The 17430-nt window shown below is 35.1% G+C and overlaps 2 protein-coding genes across 5 annotated transcripts in view; one reads left to right on the top strand and one right to left on the bottom strand.

The window, feature by feature from the left end:
- ODR4 (odr-4 GPCR localization factor homolog) overlaps nt 1-17430 on the top strand; it is a 188341-nt gene that overhangs the window by 73820 nt on the left and 97091 nt on the right. For 3 of the 4 annotated variants that reach the window (XR_010135196.1, XR_010135197.1, XR_010135194.1), the window contains 3 exons: nt 1249-1344; nt 14873-14959; nt 15098-15177. The gene's annotated coding sequence lies outside the window, so the exon portion shown is untranslated. Of the gene's footprint in view, nt 1-1248; nt 1345-12040; nt 14960-15097; nt 15178-17430 lie in introns of all 4 variants that reach the window. The other variant, XR_010135195.1, reaches the window with a different exon arrangement.
- The window catches only part of PDC (phosducin), a 57922-nt gene that overhangs the window by 6916 nt on the left and 33576 nt on the right, over nt 1-17430 (bottom strand). The window lies entirely within an intron of this gene.

Below are 17430 nucleotides of genomic sequence, written 5' to 3'. Positions count from 1 at the left end.
GGCATTGTTTAAATTATTTTATGTGTCAAAACTCATTTAATTCTCACGTAGCCATATGTGGTAGGAACAATTGTTAATGACATGTTGTAACCGAGGAAGCTGAAGGGCAGAGAGTTTAAGTTACTTGCCCAAGATCATACAATAAGTAGTGGAGCAAAGATTTGAACCTACATTTTCTGACTTTGGAGCCAGCTCTTAATCATTACACTATTATGGAAATTAACATTCTATAATAGAGTCATTTTTCTCAGTATGATTTGGCAAATCAAATCTTTGAATTGGCATTAAAGAATGGTGGTCTAAGGAACACTATTCAATAGCATCTCTCCATACCATGGGGCAAGTTTTCATGACAACATTACCCACCAAGCAAATGAAAATAGCCAGTAGGTAAGCCTATAGTATTTTTTTTTAAGTTTTTTGAGAGAGGGTCTAACTCTGTCTCCCAGGCTTCATTCAGTGCGATGGTGCTATTTTAGCTCACTGCAGCCTCAAACTTCTGGGCTCAAGTGACCTTACCACGTCAGTCTCCTGAGCGGCGGGGACTACAGGTGTGTGTTTGCGCCACCACGCCCTGCTAATTTTATTTTTTTTATTTTTTGGTATGTTGCCCAGGCTAGTGTTGAACTTCTGGCCTCAAGTGATCCTCCCATCTTGGCCTCTCAAAATGCTGGGATTATAGGAGTCAGCCACCACACCCTGCCGGTTTATAGTATTTTTGACAGGCTAAAATAGAAAATCACTAAAAGCACTTGGATTTTTATTCATACGAAACTCCTTGGTGCCCGCATGTAGAATCTATTCTTTCATTCTATCTGGTTCACACTCATATCAAATCTATTTCCTTTTTTAGCTTTGGACTATCCAGAAAACATTATTATCATACATACTAACATATTCCCTCAGGGGTCCATATAGTTGTGATTTTCCTGAAGTTTTCAAGTCAGGGAGGATATACTAATCGTAGATAAACTATCTTATTTTTATACTTTATTCTTTCACTTTTTTTGCTTTGCCTCCTTCTTTCGAAGTCAGTTTTAGGCACTATATTGCAGTTTATACTTTGAAACTCATCTTAGTTTTCTATTGATTTACACTTCAATCCTGCATTTGGTCTGTGTGGTGCTTTCCCAAGGCGCAGGGTGGTAACACAGAACTCTTTCTTGATTTCTCTTTTGCCTTTACCTTTGGTCTCAACACTTGGACTGGTCCTGTAATTTTGTTTCTCTTTTTGCAATCCCTATCCAGAATCACTGGAGGTCAAACGTCTTTGCCAATTTGAGTTTTTCCACTTGAACAAGAAAAGACTGTCAAGGGAAAGCCAATCAATTTCACAATGTTTAGGTAAGTATAAATGTAATAAAGAATATTACATTTGAATGGATTTAGTAATTAAAAAGCGTAATGGAAAATGGAAAGTAAAACTGCTGTACAGAAAAGCCATCTTATTACTTAGTGTAATTATTTATGAATAAATTTTGCATCTCAAAAGACATGAAAATTTTTACTTCGAAAGAAAACTACAAAACAAAGAAATGGAAATTTATTTGATAATTTCAATAGCTTTTCAGTTCCCAGAAAAATAGAGACTCAATCCAGTCTCTTTACTTTTTAAGACTGGATTGTTAATTTGGGGTAGCTACTATTCTCAGTAAATATACATAAGTTCAAGAAAATCTAAAAATAATTTTATTTCAGATGCTGAAGATACAGGGCACAGCTTCCTTCTTGAATTGCTTGTTGTTTACCTAGTTGACAATCTACTGGGAAAAAGAAATTCCTTTTCCAGGAAAGGTTTTCACCAATTTCAAGGAATCCTTTAATGAAAAGATAATTCAGTTACTTAGGAAAAAATGTATTTGTTGATTGGATTAATATATGTTGAGAATAGACTATATGCTAGGCATTTTCCTGGGCTCTGAATTACATGAAGAACAAAACTCTTCCAGTATGGTGCTCACTAATACTAAGACTTAAATCAACTGGGTTGCCTGTTTAAGTAAAGGACAGAGTCCATCCTTATCTAATGCCTCCATTTGAGTTAGAGTACAAGGATTGGCAAAAATTGCTACTGTTTACTGCCAGGGAAGCAATGAACAGATTGAAAGAAAAATATTAAGACATGAGTGTGTTTGTTTGCACTGCTTAAAGCACCTAGAGGAAGACACAAGTAGAATATTATGAGCCATTAATAGATTTCATCTACCTTCCTATTAATTTATCCTGTCACCAACTCACTCTGGGGTTTTCTGATTATCCTAAAATCTTATCTTTTTCAAAATGTACACATTAGCATCATACAATTAATTTTTTTTGTCTTTTTTAGACAGAATCTCACTCTGTTGCCCAGGCTGGAGTGCAGTGGCATAATCTCCCCTCACTGCAACCTCTGCCTCCCAGGTTCAAGAATTCTTGTGTCTCAGCCTTCCAACTAGCTGGGATTACAGGCATGGGCCACCACACCTGGCTAATTTTTGTATTTTTAGTAGAGATGGGGTTTCACCATGTTGTCCAGGTTGGTCTCGATCGCCTGACCACAAGTGAACCGCCTGCCTTGGCCTCCCAAAAGTGCTGGGATTACAGGCATAAGCCACCGTGCCCAGCTGGTACAAGTAATTTAATTGAAATATTTGCAAGGTGCTTCAATCTCGGCACATAATAACTGCTCTATGAGTCTGTTAGATAAAATAAAAATACATCTTTTACATATGTGTATGCAATATATCAGTCATTTAAAAAATATAAACATTTGATTTATAATGCTATTATTTCGTGGTTAAAAGATTTCATGTCTACTTTAGGCTAAAACATTTAAAATGACAATAGGATTATTACAGGGCTTTGGGTAAGCACATCTTTGTGTGATTGGAAATTGGTAATAAAGTAAGGCAAGAAGGCAGAAGGTAAAAATCTTGCCTTCACCAAGATTTACTTTGGTTCAAATGAATTATTTTCCACATCACATAATTATGAAAATCTGTGATTTTGTACTTTTTTATTTTAAATAGTTATAATACTGTTTCAATGAAAACCTGTGTTAAGTAAAAATTGTATATGGATCCTTTGACAGAATAATGTGCATTTAAAAGAATTTTATCACCCTCTTCGAAAGTAATAGTAAAAGCTAATATTGGTGAGAAATACAGCTTAAAATAGAATTTTACCAAGTTAGGGTTTTATTTTCCTCTTAATTTAGGATTTTAATAATTTTAAATAGTACCTTATATAGGATAATACTTCTCAAACCTTGTCCTCAAAATTCTAACACCTCCCAACTATGGTTTAGTAATTACCAAGAAATAAAATGATTCAAATATAAATGGTCCTGCATGTTGTTCCTGTTTCACATATGATAGCGATGATCTAGAATACAAAGGAAGTGAGTAAAATTTTTAAGCATTAGTTTTAAAAGACTCTTTTAAAAAAACAAATCTACCGCTAAACATTTCATTATCATCATTATCATTGGTCACATGACAATTGTTAGTCACTTCAAACCTGTTTAATCATAATATCTAGTTTTAAATTAACTTGTATATTCTCAGTATTGCTTAAGAAGAGCTTAGCTTTCAAGACTAGCTATTGTAGTTTATTGGTAGATTTTCAAATAGTTGGGATTATCTAATCACTGTATGATATAGACTGACTTCTCTCCTAGCATCCACAACAACTTATAGCATTTATTTTTACGTGTTTTGCTCCACTATTGTAAATTCTTTGAGGATGGAGGCAATTTTTTACTTGTTGTTGTACCTCTTATAATCGTTTCATACATTGTAAATACTTCATAAATGACAGTGGCAAATTTTAAAGAACTTAGTATGTGCGGGGTACTCTAGATACTATTTTTAATCCACACAAAACTATTATCCTTGTTTTTCAGAGGTGAATTGTAGACTCTGAGAGATTGAGTGACTTGCCAGAGCTCACAAAGGTAGTATAGAGCCAGGTTTCAAATCTCTGACTCTCAAATCTCCAAAATTTCTATTTTTTCCATTATGCCATTCCACTTCAATAAAATGCTTAATGAATGAATGTGTTAACCAAAGAAGCCGACCTAATTTTTTTGTATATGCACTAAAACCAAGATGAGGAAATGGAAAGCAATAAATCACCATGTCTCTAAATTCCTTGAGACAGTACTTATTTGAATGATATATTTTCGCTTTGGATTAAACCTCATTAGTTTATACTGAATGTAATAGAAGAGTCTGTTTATTTCTTTCTTTTCTTTCTTTCTTTCTTTCTTTTTTTTTTTGAGACAGAGTCTTGCTCTGTAGCCCAGGCTGGAGTACAGTGGTGCGATCTTACTCACTGCTACTTCTGCCTCCTGGGTCCCTGTTCAAGCAATTCTCCTGCCTCAGCCTCCCAAGTAGCTGGGATTACAGGCACACACCACTATGCCCAGCTAATTTTTGTATTTTTAGTAGACAAGGGGTTTCACCATGTTGGCCAGGCTGGTCTTGAACTCTGACCTTGCGATCCACCCGCCTCAGCCTCCCGAAGTGGCTGGAATTACAGTCATGAGCCACCGCACCTGGCCTATTTCATGTTAATGGAATTAATTTTAACTGACTAATAACGACTCTGGAAGGTCAGTATAAAAGACCTGCTGTTGGTTTTTGACAATCATATGAATTCACTGAGAACTTATCATCAGTCCTGCATCTCTAGGTCATTAGTAAAAGCAAGTGTAATATGCATTATGCATCAATTATACATAAAAGTAAAGCTAGGAAATGTTCTTTATAGAACTACTCTTACATGTGGCCAAATTATGGAAACATTACACTGTGAGCTTTGTGTGGAGATTTATATTGTAAAGTGAGATATTTCACTCATGGATTCATATCAACCAATAAAAAAATTAATCCTATATTCCAAACAATAGTATTTGATTTTTAAAATGTATATGAAGTTACAATTCTGCAGATTCATGGATTTTTAAGATGAATTTCTAAAATAAGTCTATTTGTTTCTTAAGCTTTTTATGATCTAGCCCAAGTTTTGTATAAAATCTCAGTGTGTGGCTTATGTTTTTGAAAACTAACACTTCATTCTCTCAAACTTTCTGCCACTCTTCTATTTGTCAGAAGTCATAAATAAACACAGTTGCTAGGTACCTTTGTCTGCTTGGGCTGCTATAACGAAATATAGACTGTGTGGCTTAAAAAACAGAAGTTAATTTTCTCATAGTTCCAGAGGCTAAAAGTCTCAGATCAAGATCTAGTAAGGCTGGTTTCTGGTGCCGGCCTTCTTCCTGGCTTGCAGATGGCTGCCTTCTCACTGTGTCCTCACATGACAGAGAGTGGGTTAGCTCCCCGGTGTCTTTTCTTGTAATTCTATGGGATCAGAGCCATACCCTTTGACCTCATTTAACTTTAATTTCTTCTACAAAGCCCCTATTTCTAAATACTGTCATATTGGGGGTTAGGGGCTCAATGTATGAATTTTGAGGGAATATAATTCAGTTCATAGCTCCTGGTTCTGACTTTTGCAAAGAATGACTTTACACCGATGCTGTCCACTATTTCTCTATCTCCATAGCCTGCCTTTTCTTTAATTTCTAAAGCTTTGAGCCTCTGGATTTTTCAGGGTTCCCCACCTACCCTTTAAAATTGCAGTTAGGGAAATGAGGCATACCTAAAATTAACTCTTTCATTTTTTTTGACTATTCACTAGTTCTTTCCATGCCTGTGGACCCCCAGTCCTGGGATGCCACAGAAGAGCCCACAAAAATATAGGCCAGTGGCCAGGCGCAGTGGCTCATGCCTGTAATCCCAGCCCTTTGGGAGGCCGAGGCGGGCGGATCACGAGGTCAGGAGATCGAGACCATCCTGGCTAACACGGTGAAACCCCGTCTCTACTAAAAAAAAAAAAAAAAAAAAAAAAAAAAAATTAGCCGGGCGTGGTGGCGGGCGCCTGTAGTTCCAGCTACTCGGGAGGCTGAGGCAGGAGAATGGCGTAGACCTGGGAGGCGGAGTTTGCAGTGAGCCAAGTTTGCGCCACTGCACTCCAGCCTGGGCAACAGAGCGCGACTCCGTCTCAAAAAAAAAAAAAAAATTATATATATATATATATATATATATATATATATATATATGCATGCCAGTATTCCTCTGCATGTTAGGCAATACAAATGCCAGTTATTTATTTGGCCAGTTACTGGCTTGTTTTGATGTTAAGGAAAATAATAGTATTCTATACTAACTGCAGTAAAATTAAGGGTATTGCTTTAAAAAAGTAAATCAGAAAAGTGGTACACAGATTTAGTATACAGCATATATACTCACTTTAGTCCAGGTCAGATCAAGTAACTAGTAGAACATCTAAAAAATATATCACATGCAATGTTTTCCACACAGAGAAAAAATATTTTTAGCATTTCAATAACTGTTATTATCCCTAGCAAACTAAAAGGTTGATGCTCAGTAGAAACAATAGATTTTATTTAGAAGGGCTGAGGTTCAGGTAAATGTATCCTTATTCCTTTTTTATTTTTGCAAATTATGATGAAAGGTTTTCACAGTCTTATTCTCATACTGGTTTCCCCAAGTACAAAGTAAAGAAATTAAACAGCCAAACATTAAATTATCTATTTACCTATAGCATACCTGACATCTTTCCATGGATGTACAAAACGCAGAAAACATAGAGCATTGAAGTAGCTCCAATGTAAAATTTTCAGAGTAAGATTGTTTTTTGTTTTGTTAAATTTAAAATAAACAATCTTTTTTCTTTCATTTACATGAAAGCATATATTCATATTCCCTTTTGGAAACACATAGAATAAGAAACTGTTTCAGAGAAGGTGCTGCACTAAAAAGGCATTGTAATGACTGAACATGATTAAACATGGGATAAAAATAGCAGACTGGAAATCAAGTACAGAAGTGAAATGCCTCTTAAATCAACTGAAGTGAAATTTAGTAAGTTATCTATCTTGAAGGCACTACCTGGCACATACTATGCTTTGAGATGGCTAAAACTAAGAAAAACTGCTAAGTGGGCAAAATTGACAGACATTCTGCTTCATTCTATTGCTAGAAATCTACATTTGGTATCTTGATCTGTGCCCCACGGAGTGTCACACTGTGTTCTAGTCACCCTTGCAGGGCTTTATGTCCTACTTTTCTCTACCTCTAACCATACATCTCCTTAGGTCTCTGCTTTCCTGTTTTCTAAGGTGACTGTGAGCTAATCTGATCAACTAAGCTAAGCTAATATGCTCACCAATACAGATACATTAATATGAAGTGTTTTAACCCCTTCCAAGAATATCTTCCCCAATGTCATATTGGACTCTATAGAAAGCAGTTGTGCCTTTCCTTTCTTGTTAAAATAAATTATCAGTGGTGAGAATTTCATATCAGATAGGTTTGACAACACCATGTCAGATCATGAAAGTATTACTGGGCTTGTGGAGACTTTCAGTGTCTGCACAAGAGACACACAGGGGATTTTATGCCTCATAACAATTAATTTCTTGAATTAATTGGAATTGGAAAATGGGAATGATTATTTAATTTGAATGTAGCATACATGTTTTCCAATGAATTGTCTTCCCTACCCATGATTTTGCGAATCATAAGTGATTTTCTGTTTGATTTTCCTTTTTGCATTTATGTTGTAATGCTTTATATATCTTTTCTGAATTTCAGTTCTCTAATGGAGTAAGACAAAACAGGATTTTTGTTGCCACCTTCAGTTATGTTAGTTGTTAATTTTGGGATAGGTCAATTTTTACATTTTGTGGTATCATAAGAGTTTTCTTTAAAATTAAATTTTGGGATGCATGAGTGGAATACAGGATGTGTCCTCAAAATGGCTATAACAAATTAGAAAATTGTTGGCAGTCAGCAAATGTTTGTTTTCTTTCTTTTAAATACAAAACATTTATCTTGATGCTGTTGAAAATTTTCCTTACTTCCCCCCTGACTTCCCCCCACTCCCAGTATCTAGATAAAGTTCATAAGAACTTTGATAGGAAAACTATGATAGAAATTTTGATATAAGACACTATAGAACTGATGTAATATTTTCTGTTTCTACCCTACTCAAATAGTTTTGCTTTTTCAACAGATGGGACTGGGCAGGGGAGTTGTAGGGAGCCTTTTAAACAATTAGTATGTCAGGAATGCATAGCAAATATCAATTTCCTATCTGTTATCCTGTATCATCAGTAAAAAAAATTTACTCTGGAAATATGAGCTTTAAAAGTCATAACTGAATTCTTATTCCTAGTGAAAAGACATCCACCTATCCAAGTTTGCTATTATGACATACAGATATTCTTTTACTTGTTCTGGAGAAAATAGAATTTTAGAAATTCGTAACAGCCATCTTTTTTAAAGTATCTCTTCATCTTGTAAATATACATATTCCTGTACATATTGTTTGAATTCCATTGCAGACATTATTATGAATGGTTCATATATATTTTGATAATGACTTATATAATATCAAATCCACTTATAAACATAGTATTTGGGCAGAAATTGTCATGATGAATTAGATGATCTCTAAAGTTTTTTCTAGCTTTAATATTAGGTGATTCTAAGTAGCACGTACAATGGACAATATGTGTGTGTATATATATATATATATTTAAAATGGATTCTATAGTTAGAAGCTATTTTTGCAGTTAATAAAAATACTCCATTGCAAATCAATTACTGCACTCATTTTCATGATGCAAACTGTAAGGTTTATTAGTAATAATAGTAACCTCCATGGAAACAAAATAGAAAAAAAAACCAATTGAAAGAAAATTTTCACCGAATTTAAGAAATATCAACAAACTCTCAGTGTTCTTTTCTTTTAAAAACATTATTTCTGTTTCATTAAATTTCTAAAGTAACCTTTCAAAACAAACATTATTTCTACTTTAAAAATTAAAAACCACCAACAAACCACCGCCACAACAACATACTACTAAGGAAAAGCCTCAAAACATGACTTAGCGCTGGATGAATACAGCAGTCCTCACTTATCTGAGGTTTTTCTTTCTGTGATTTCAGTTACCCTTGGTCAACCTTGGTCGAAAAATATTAGATGAAAAATTCCAGAGATAAACAATTTGCAAGTTTTAGATTTGCAGTGTACTGAGTAGCTTGATGAAATCTCACGCTATCCTGCTCTCTCTGGCCTGGAACATGAAACATCTCTTTGTATACCATATCCACACCGTATGCATTACTGTCTTGGTTATCAGATTGACTATTGCAGTGCTTGTGTTCAAGTAACCCTTATTTACTTAATAAGGTCCCAAAGCGCAAGTGTTGTGATGCTAGCATATTGTTATAAAGGTTCTATTTTATTATTAGTGATTATTGTTAACCTCTGACTGTGTCTAATTTATAAATTAAACTTTATCACAGGTATGTATGTTCAGGAAAACAACATAGTATACACACAAGGTTCAGTTCTATCTATGGTTTTAGGCATCCAGTGGGGGTCCTGGAACATATCCCCCTTGGATAAGGGGCAACTACCGCACTCCTTTTCCAACTTGGGAGCCGGATCTTCAAACATAAAGTGCAAGGACTCATCATTTATTCCCTTCAGTTCTCCCTTCACTCAAAGGAAATTTAAAATTGCAAAATGAGTTCTCCAGTCATGGTCTTATTTTAACAGTCTAGAATATCAGGCTCAAAATTGCGTGTTTACTCTGAATCTGTATTAGTGAAGATGACTGGTGGAAATCACTGAAAGAGAGAAGGATACGCTGTATTTAATTGTCTTTATAGTAGATAATTCAAAACTTTATGTACTTTGAACTATTTTATATTAACACAATAATATATAAACAGTGAATCACCATTCTTTCCCCTGAGGTAAAATTTTTAAAATTATATTATCAAAAGGACTACTTGTGGACTCACAGTTTGGATCTCTGTGCCTGGTGTCCTTGTTGAGTGGGTGAGAATCCCTGTCTACTGAACTCGTCTTGAACTTCAATAGGTTTAAGCTCAGATTTAAAATCTCGAGATATTGATGACCCTTGCAGAAATAGCTCTGAACAAGTAATAGGATTGACAGAATTAGCAAGGCCAGTTCATTAATAATAAGGCAAAACCAAACAAAGAGTAGTCAGTTTATATTTTACAGAACACATTGAATAGATGAGAGACAGAGGTCATTATGAGTACTATTTATCGCAATAACATGAGTTGTATTCATTAGTCCCATAATCATCTACTGAGCACCTACTTTGTGTGAAACAAGCAGTAGCTAGGCACTAGGGTACAAAGACAAATAAACCCTATTTCCTATATCGTGAGGCTTGCAGTCTAGTGGGGGAGACAGGTAAGTAAAAAGATAATCACAATGAAGTGCTATGATTACTACAACATTGGGAGGAATAAGAGAGATACTATGATTTTCATCTTCTCTTACTACAGGCTTTTAATACAATTTTTTCAGATGGGCTGTCTTTACAGATCTACTTGCTTTCTGGATTCTAGTTTTATTGGCATTTTCTCCTTTTCACTTCTCCTTATTGTTTCTGGTTTTTACCATTAAAAATTCCTTTCCTGCTGTTTTTTAATGGAGTTTTGAGATGTAGGGGAAGTAGATGCTTGTGTTTAATCTTCCATCTTTTCCTAACATCTTTCATCCTCACAGCCAAATTCTCGTCTAACTTTGCCAAAGTAGGAGATTTAATTTACTCTAAGCTTAAAACTGGAAATTTTTAATTAGCAAGAGGACAAAATTTTTAATATTAATGGCAATTAAAATGAACACATTTAGATTTTTAAATTATAAGGTTTAGTCATATGCAGCTTCACCCAGAAACTTTAAGTGGATCTTAATGCAATTTAAACAGTGATAGTGTCTAAATAAATTTTAATAGTTATGTTTTATTATACTAAATTAATTTGTCATTTATTTACTCTTAGTAAGAGGGAAATCTGTCACATTTCCGAACTTTGTTTGCTTATATATTTTTTATCGTAGAATTTGATTTTAAGAATAGAGAAGAGTACATAAAATTTACAATATTTAAGAGAGTCACAACCATAAATATTTTCACAGAGATTCTTCCAGAAATCAAAGTATTTTCTAAATTAACTTTCATTTTCATCCTTAAATCAAATTTTTACCTCCCATTTAGCAGGTTTCATGTTCCAGTTTGTGTGCTATACATATGCTTTTCAACAGAGTTTCTCAGGGCAATTCACTTTCAGTTTTTATGAACTGAGTGTTTTCTCTCCAGCTAAAGAATCTAGAATGTAGTCAGGTGCAATACAAATGTAACTTAAAAGATGCCTTCTGATGGCAAATGTGAAGAAATTTAATATTTCAGTTTGATGATAAAAAATGTCATAGTGGTTTTAACATTCAAAAAATATGTTTTAAGTTACTGTCAAATATAGCTTGGTACTCATATGTTCAAATATGTAATATAGGCACAAGCATAGAGACTTACGGTAAAAAAAAAATTACTATAGCAATTCCTATCCTACCCCCACCTTCCCAACACAGATATTTCCATAATTTGCTTTTTATTTTGTGCTATCTCTGGTACCTGTTTACTGGAGGGATTTGGGGTCATTACGGACATCACACACTTGCCTACAATTTGGACAAGCATATTTGATCTAATTGCTTCAATTATGAATTGAGTAATTTTTGTAGATCATGAAAACTTGTCAAGAGTCAAAGCCCAAAAGGTCATTATTTCACACATATGATTCTTGATTGATGTAAAAACATTTAAAAGTATTAGAATTATATGTTGATATAGTGTTTAGATTTTTATATATGATGTTACATCCAATTTTAAGAATACTAAATACTTTACAAGGCACAAACATTATAAACCAGCTGAAAATATCTTAGAAAACAGAAATAAAAATATTAATAATTAGGACACTTTCTGAGTGCTTATCATGCCAGGTCAGGTACTAATTGTTTACTTCGCATAATCTTTACAACAGTCCCCTGAGGTAGGTCAAGTATAATTTTATAGATGAGGAGACAGGCTTGGATAAGTTTTATAACTTATCTAACTGATGCATTTATTCCCCAATATTAGTGGAATGCCTACTGTGTGAAAGCACTCTTCTGTGGACAAGGTACTTCTATATACAGCAGCAAGAAAACAGTTTTTATGTTTCAAATGTTGACATTATGTCCATGCAGACCCCAGCATTTGAATTCAGGTATGACTTAATTCCATGGTCCACACTATTAACCAGTAAAGTCTCCTGTTTAGGGCAGATTAAATTACCTGCTCTAAAAAGGTGAAATTACAGAATTTTCTTTAAATTCTAAACAGCCTTCAGTGGAGATTCTTCTGGTTCCAAGGCTGTCATACATATCTACTTGCTCTTTTTTTTTTTTATTTTTGAGCGTGAGAAAGTTAATTGTAAGGACAGAATTGAAAGAAAAGCATGAATTCCTTAGGAGTTCAAGGACAGCTATACACTCTAGTCCTAGGAGAATGGAATGTCAGCTCAAAATCTTGGAGGATACAATGCTGGCGTAAACACCTTAGCAGCTGGGAGGGGTCTGTTGATCTTCCCAGTAGGGCTCAAACACCAAGATTGCGGCTTTCCATCCCACTAACCGCATGCACTGCCTGCCCCCAACCCTGCTCCTCCCGCCGTGGCTGATCTTCTGTCACTAGTTAATACTCTTCCTAAGGCCTTCCATATCACCTTTACTTTACAGCCTGTGCTTCCTCAATATATATTTTCTTATTTGTTCTGTTTTCCATAACCCCCCTCATGGCCTTGACTCTACTCAAGACACCTATCTATAGAAGTTTTTTAAGCCTCCCATCTATTGATAACAGCTTGGCTATTTCCATGTTTCCAAATGAGTATTCTGGGAGAATATGATTTGTTTAGCCGAAACCATTTTGCTTCATTATGCCATTGGCATAATTTGGCCAAGGTCACACCCTTGGTCTAATCAGCTTTAGCCAGATGGCAAGGTTATGTGATCTACATAGGGCTCCCTTTCAGTAGGGGCTGGGGAACTTTTAGTAATAAAGGGTGTAAATGAAGCAGGCGCTGTGGCAGACATCGTTTTTACTAAAAATAAACCTTTCCTTACTTTGAACTTGAAAACATGTCCCTCAGTCTTCAAATAGCAGAATTAAATTTAGAGCTGGAAGGGCATGTTTGGAAACAAGACCATACTGCTGAAAAGACTTACCAGAATGAGATAGTCCTGTAATTTCTTCTGTTTAGGATTTTATTTCCCTTTTCCAATATGTGTTCTACTCTTTCTTGTCTGAATTTTATTCTTCTTGGTTGAGAAGAGGAAAGCAAGGTAAGAATTCCAGTTTCTCTTTCTCTTAGCAATTTATTACTCATGTAAAGAGGAGACATATCTTCCTTCATTGTCTTCTTACTATATGCATAATTTTAAATCTTTTCAAACATATTTTTGAAACCTATTTTACTTTGGATTATAGTATTCTTAATTTTATTTTATCATATTTGATTGCATACCCTTTTTTCTACCTTTTTATATTATCCTTTAACAAATCATCTGGGCATTCACTGAGATGTTACACCATCAGCCACTTTATCTTCTCCTTTCCTAAAAATATGTGGAGATAGTTATTGTCAGAATTTTATTATCTCCTGATGTTATTTATTTTAGAGAGTCTTTGGCAAAAGAGTATATAACTTTTTTTTTTTAAGAGAAGGGGTCTCATTATGTTACCCAGGCTGGCCTTGAACTGCTGGGGTCAAGTAACTCTCCTGCCTCAGCCTCCCAAGTGGCTGGGATTACAGGCACCTGCCTTCTGTAATGCTTATTGCCTTCTATATATCTGTAGCACTTATTCTTCTATAGTCAGCCTTCCTTTTCTTTTCTTTTTGTAGCTTAAGTCCCTTAGTTGTTTCCTTTTGAAGGTTTACAACACATCCTTGTTACTGGCTGATTATTTTTTTGCTGGACAGAATTAACTCTGGAGTAGCAATTTAATGTTTTATCGTCCATCTTTTGAAAAATATTGTCAAAAGATGGAGGATATAACATTATCCTCCATCGTCAAGAAATTTTTATTTGTACTGAAGGAAGCTTCCATGATAGTCCATTTGGTTTCACTAGATACAAAGGAATACCTGAGGCTGGGCAATTTATAAAGAAAAGAGGTTTATTTGGCTCATGGTTCTGCAAACTGTACAAGAAGCATGGCATCAGTAACTGCTTCTGGTGAGGCCTCAGGAAGCTTTTATTAATGACAGAAGGCAAAGGGGAGCTTGTGTGTCACGTGGTGAAAGTGGGGCAAGAGAGACAGGAGGGAGGTCCCAGACTTTTTAACAACCAGATCTCATGTGAACTCCTTACTGCTGGGAGGGCACCAAGCCATTCAGGAGGGATCTGCTCCCATGAGCTAAACACCTCCCAGTAAGGCCCCACCTCCAACTTTGGGGATCACATTTCTTTCTTTTTCTTTTCTTTTCTTTCTTTCTTTTTTCTTTCTTTTTTTTTTTTTTTGACAGACTCTTGCTCTGTCATCTAGGGTGGAGTGCAGTGGTGCAATCCCAGCTCACTGCAAACTCTGCCTCCCAGATTCAAGCAATTCTTCTGCCTAAGCCTCCCAAGTAGCTGGGATTACAGACCTGCACCACCATGCCTGGCTAATTTTTGCATTTTTAGTAGAGATGAGGTTTCACCTTTTTGACCAGGCGTTCTCAAACTCCTGACCTCAAGTAATCTTCCCACCTTGGCCTCCCAAAGTGCTGGGATTATAGGCATGAGCCATCACACCTGGCCCACATATTCTTTTTAAAAAATCTGAGCATGTTTCAATTTTACTCCACATATTTTGCTATCTTCACAGGGAATGCATCCCAAATGCAACAAATAATATGCTTTTCACATTCCATTATGCATATTTTTGCAGAAAATGAATGTTATTCTCAGAAGAGAACTCAAAAAGGATTTCTATGAAGTCTCTGGCAGAAAACCGAGAAATTTACAAATGCAAGAGGTATTTTCATTTTCCTCTTTTAAAGACCACGATGTAACATGAGAAAACAAAATACCAGAAGTGAAAGGCTGACTCCACTAAAGATGTTCAATAATGAGACTTGATTTTTTTAAAAACACATCTTTTATGGGCTTTCAGGGCATGGAAACAAGATCAAGAAAGGTGTTTTTCTGGAGACTTTCCAATCAAAGCAATGAAGATTTAAAGTGGAATAAAAGGTAAATGGAAAAAAATACAGTAAGATATGAAAAGATGATTCCTTGAAAGACATCAGAAACCAAGCCAGAAGAAGAGCAGTGGTAAAGATTCACAGGAATTAAGAAAGTTTGAAATAACTGGGAAGTGGTTTTAAATAAAGATATGAATGATTCAAAACTCAGGGAAAAATGGTAATAAAAGAATAAAACAGGCCGGGCGCGGTTGCTCACGCCTGTAATCCCAGCACTTTGGGAGGCCGAGGCGGGCGGATCACGAGGTCAGGAGATCGAGACCATCCTGGCTAACACGGTGAAAACCCGTCTCTACTAAAAATACAAAAAATTAGCCGGGTGCGGTGGCGGGCGCCTGTAGTCCCAGCTACTCGGGAAGCTGAAGCGGGAGAATTGCCTGAACCCGGGAGGCGGAGGTTGCAGTGAGCTGAGATTACGCCACTGCAGTCCAGCCCGGGTGACAGAGTGAGACTCCATCTCAAAAAAAAAAAAAAAAAAAAAAGGGGGGGTGTTGATTTTGCCAGATCTACCTTTTAATTTGTATGAGTTCAAACATCTAATCAGAGGTATAGACAACTTAGCGAAATTTTCTATGACGTGCATGGCACCAGATATTTAAAATCTCGTAACTATTATTTTGACTGGTATGCAGTACATCACATGACCATAAAATTGTCTAAGGAAATAATCAATGCTCCATTGCTTAACTATTGCTTAATTTGTTTCACTTACATTTTCTACTTTTTTTTTTTTAAAGAAATAAAGAGATAGAGACAGGACATTATCTTAAGTGAAACGAGCAGGGTACAGAAAGACAAATATTGCATATTCTTACCCATAAATGGGAACTAAAAAAGTTTATCTCATGGCGGTAGAGAATGGAATGCTAGTTCACAGAGGCTGGGAAGGGGTAGGATATGAAGAGAAATTGGTTAATGAGTTCAAAACTAGAGTTAGACAGAAGGAATAAGTTTTGATAGCACTGTAGGGTGACTACTGTTAATAATGATAGATTGTCTAGAAGAGATGTGAAATGTTCCCAACAGAAAGAAATGATAAATATTCAAGTAGATGCATATCCTAAATACCATGATTTGATCATTAAACATTGTATGCATGTATTGAAATATCACATGTACCTCATAAATATGTATAATTATTCTGTATCAATAAAAAATAAAAAACCCAACTGTTAGAGCTAACAAATATATTTAATGGTATTGCAGGATAAAAATCAACATACGAAAATAAGTTGTGTCTCTATACACTAACAGTGAACTATGTGAAAGGGAATTAGAGAAAACAATCTCACTTACAATTGCATCAAAAAAATAAAATACTTAACAACTAAATAGATAAAAGATTCAGATCCTGAAAACTACAAGACATTGCTGAAAATAAATTGTAAAGACATCCCATTTTCCTAGAGTGGAAGATTTAATAATGTTAAAATTTTAATACCACCTAAACCAATCTACAGGTTGTATTTAATCCTTATCAATAATCCACTTTTTTTATATAAATAGGAAAAACAATCCTAAAATTCACAAAGGACCCCAAATACCCTAAACTGTCTTTAGAAAGAACAAAACTGTAGGCATAACACTTCCTGATTTCAAAGTTGATTGCAAAGCTACAGTAATTAATGCAGTATGGTACCCACATAAAGACAGACACATATAGCAATGCAACAGAATAAAGGGTCCAGAAATAATCCCACACATATATGGTCAACTGATTTATAACAAGGGTGCCAAGAACACATGATGGGGAAAGAACAGTTTTTTTCAACAAAATGGTGTTGGGAAAGTGGATTCCACATGTAAAAGAATGAAATGAGACCTTTATCTTACACTGTATACAAAATCGACTCAAAATGGATTAAAGACTTAAATATAAAACCTGAAACTGTAAAAATCCTAGAAGAAAACAGGGGAAAACTTTGTAACATTAGTCTTGGCAATGATTTCTTGGATATGTCACCAAAAGCACAGGCAACAAAAGTGAAAATAGACAAATGATACTACATCAAACTAAAAAGTTTCTGCAAGCAAAGGAAACATTTAACGTAATGAAAAGCCAACCCATGAAGTGGAAGAAAATATTTGCAGGCCACTTATCTAATTAGGGGTCAATATCTAAAATATATAAGGAACTCCTTCAACTCAATAGCAAAAAGCACATAACCTTATTAAAAAGTTGAAACCTTTGCAGAGCAGTAGTAAATTGAAAAAATAAAAAATAAAAACTGGACAAAGGATT

This window comes from Gorilla gorilla, chromosome 1 (assembly GCF_029281585.2).
Source record: "Gorilla gorilla gorilla isolate KB3781 chromosome 1, NHGRI_mGorGor1-v2.1_pri, whole genome shotgun sequence".
NCBI classification, from domain to species: domain Eukaryota; kingdom Metazoa; phylum Chordata; class Mammalia; order Primates; family Hominidae; genus Gorilla; species Gorilla gorilla.
The sequence above is the reverse complement of the archived record's forward strand: the minus strand, read 5'-3'. Positions and strand labels throughout refer to the sequence as shown.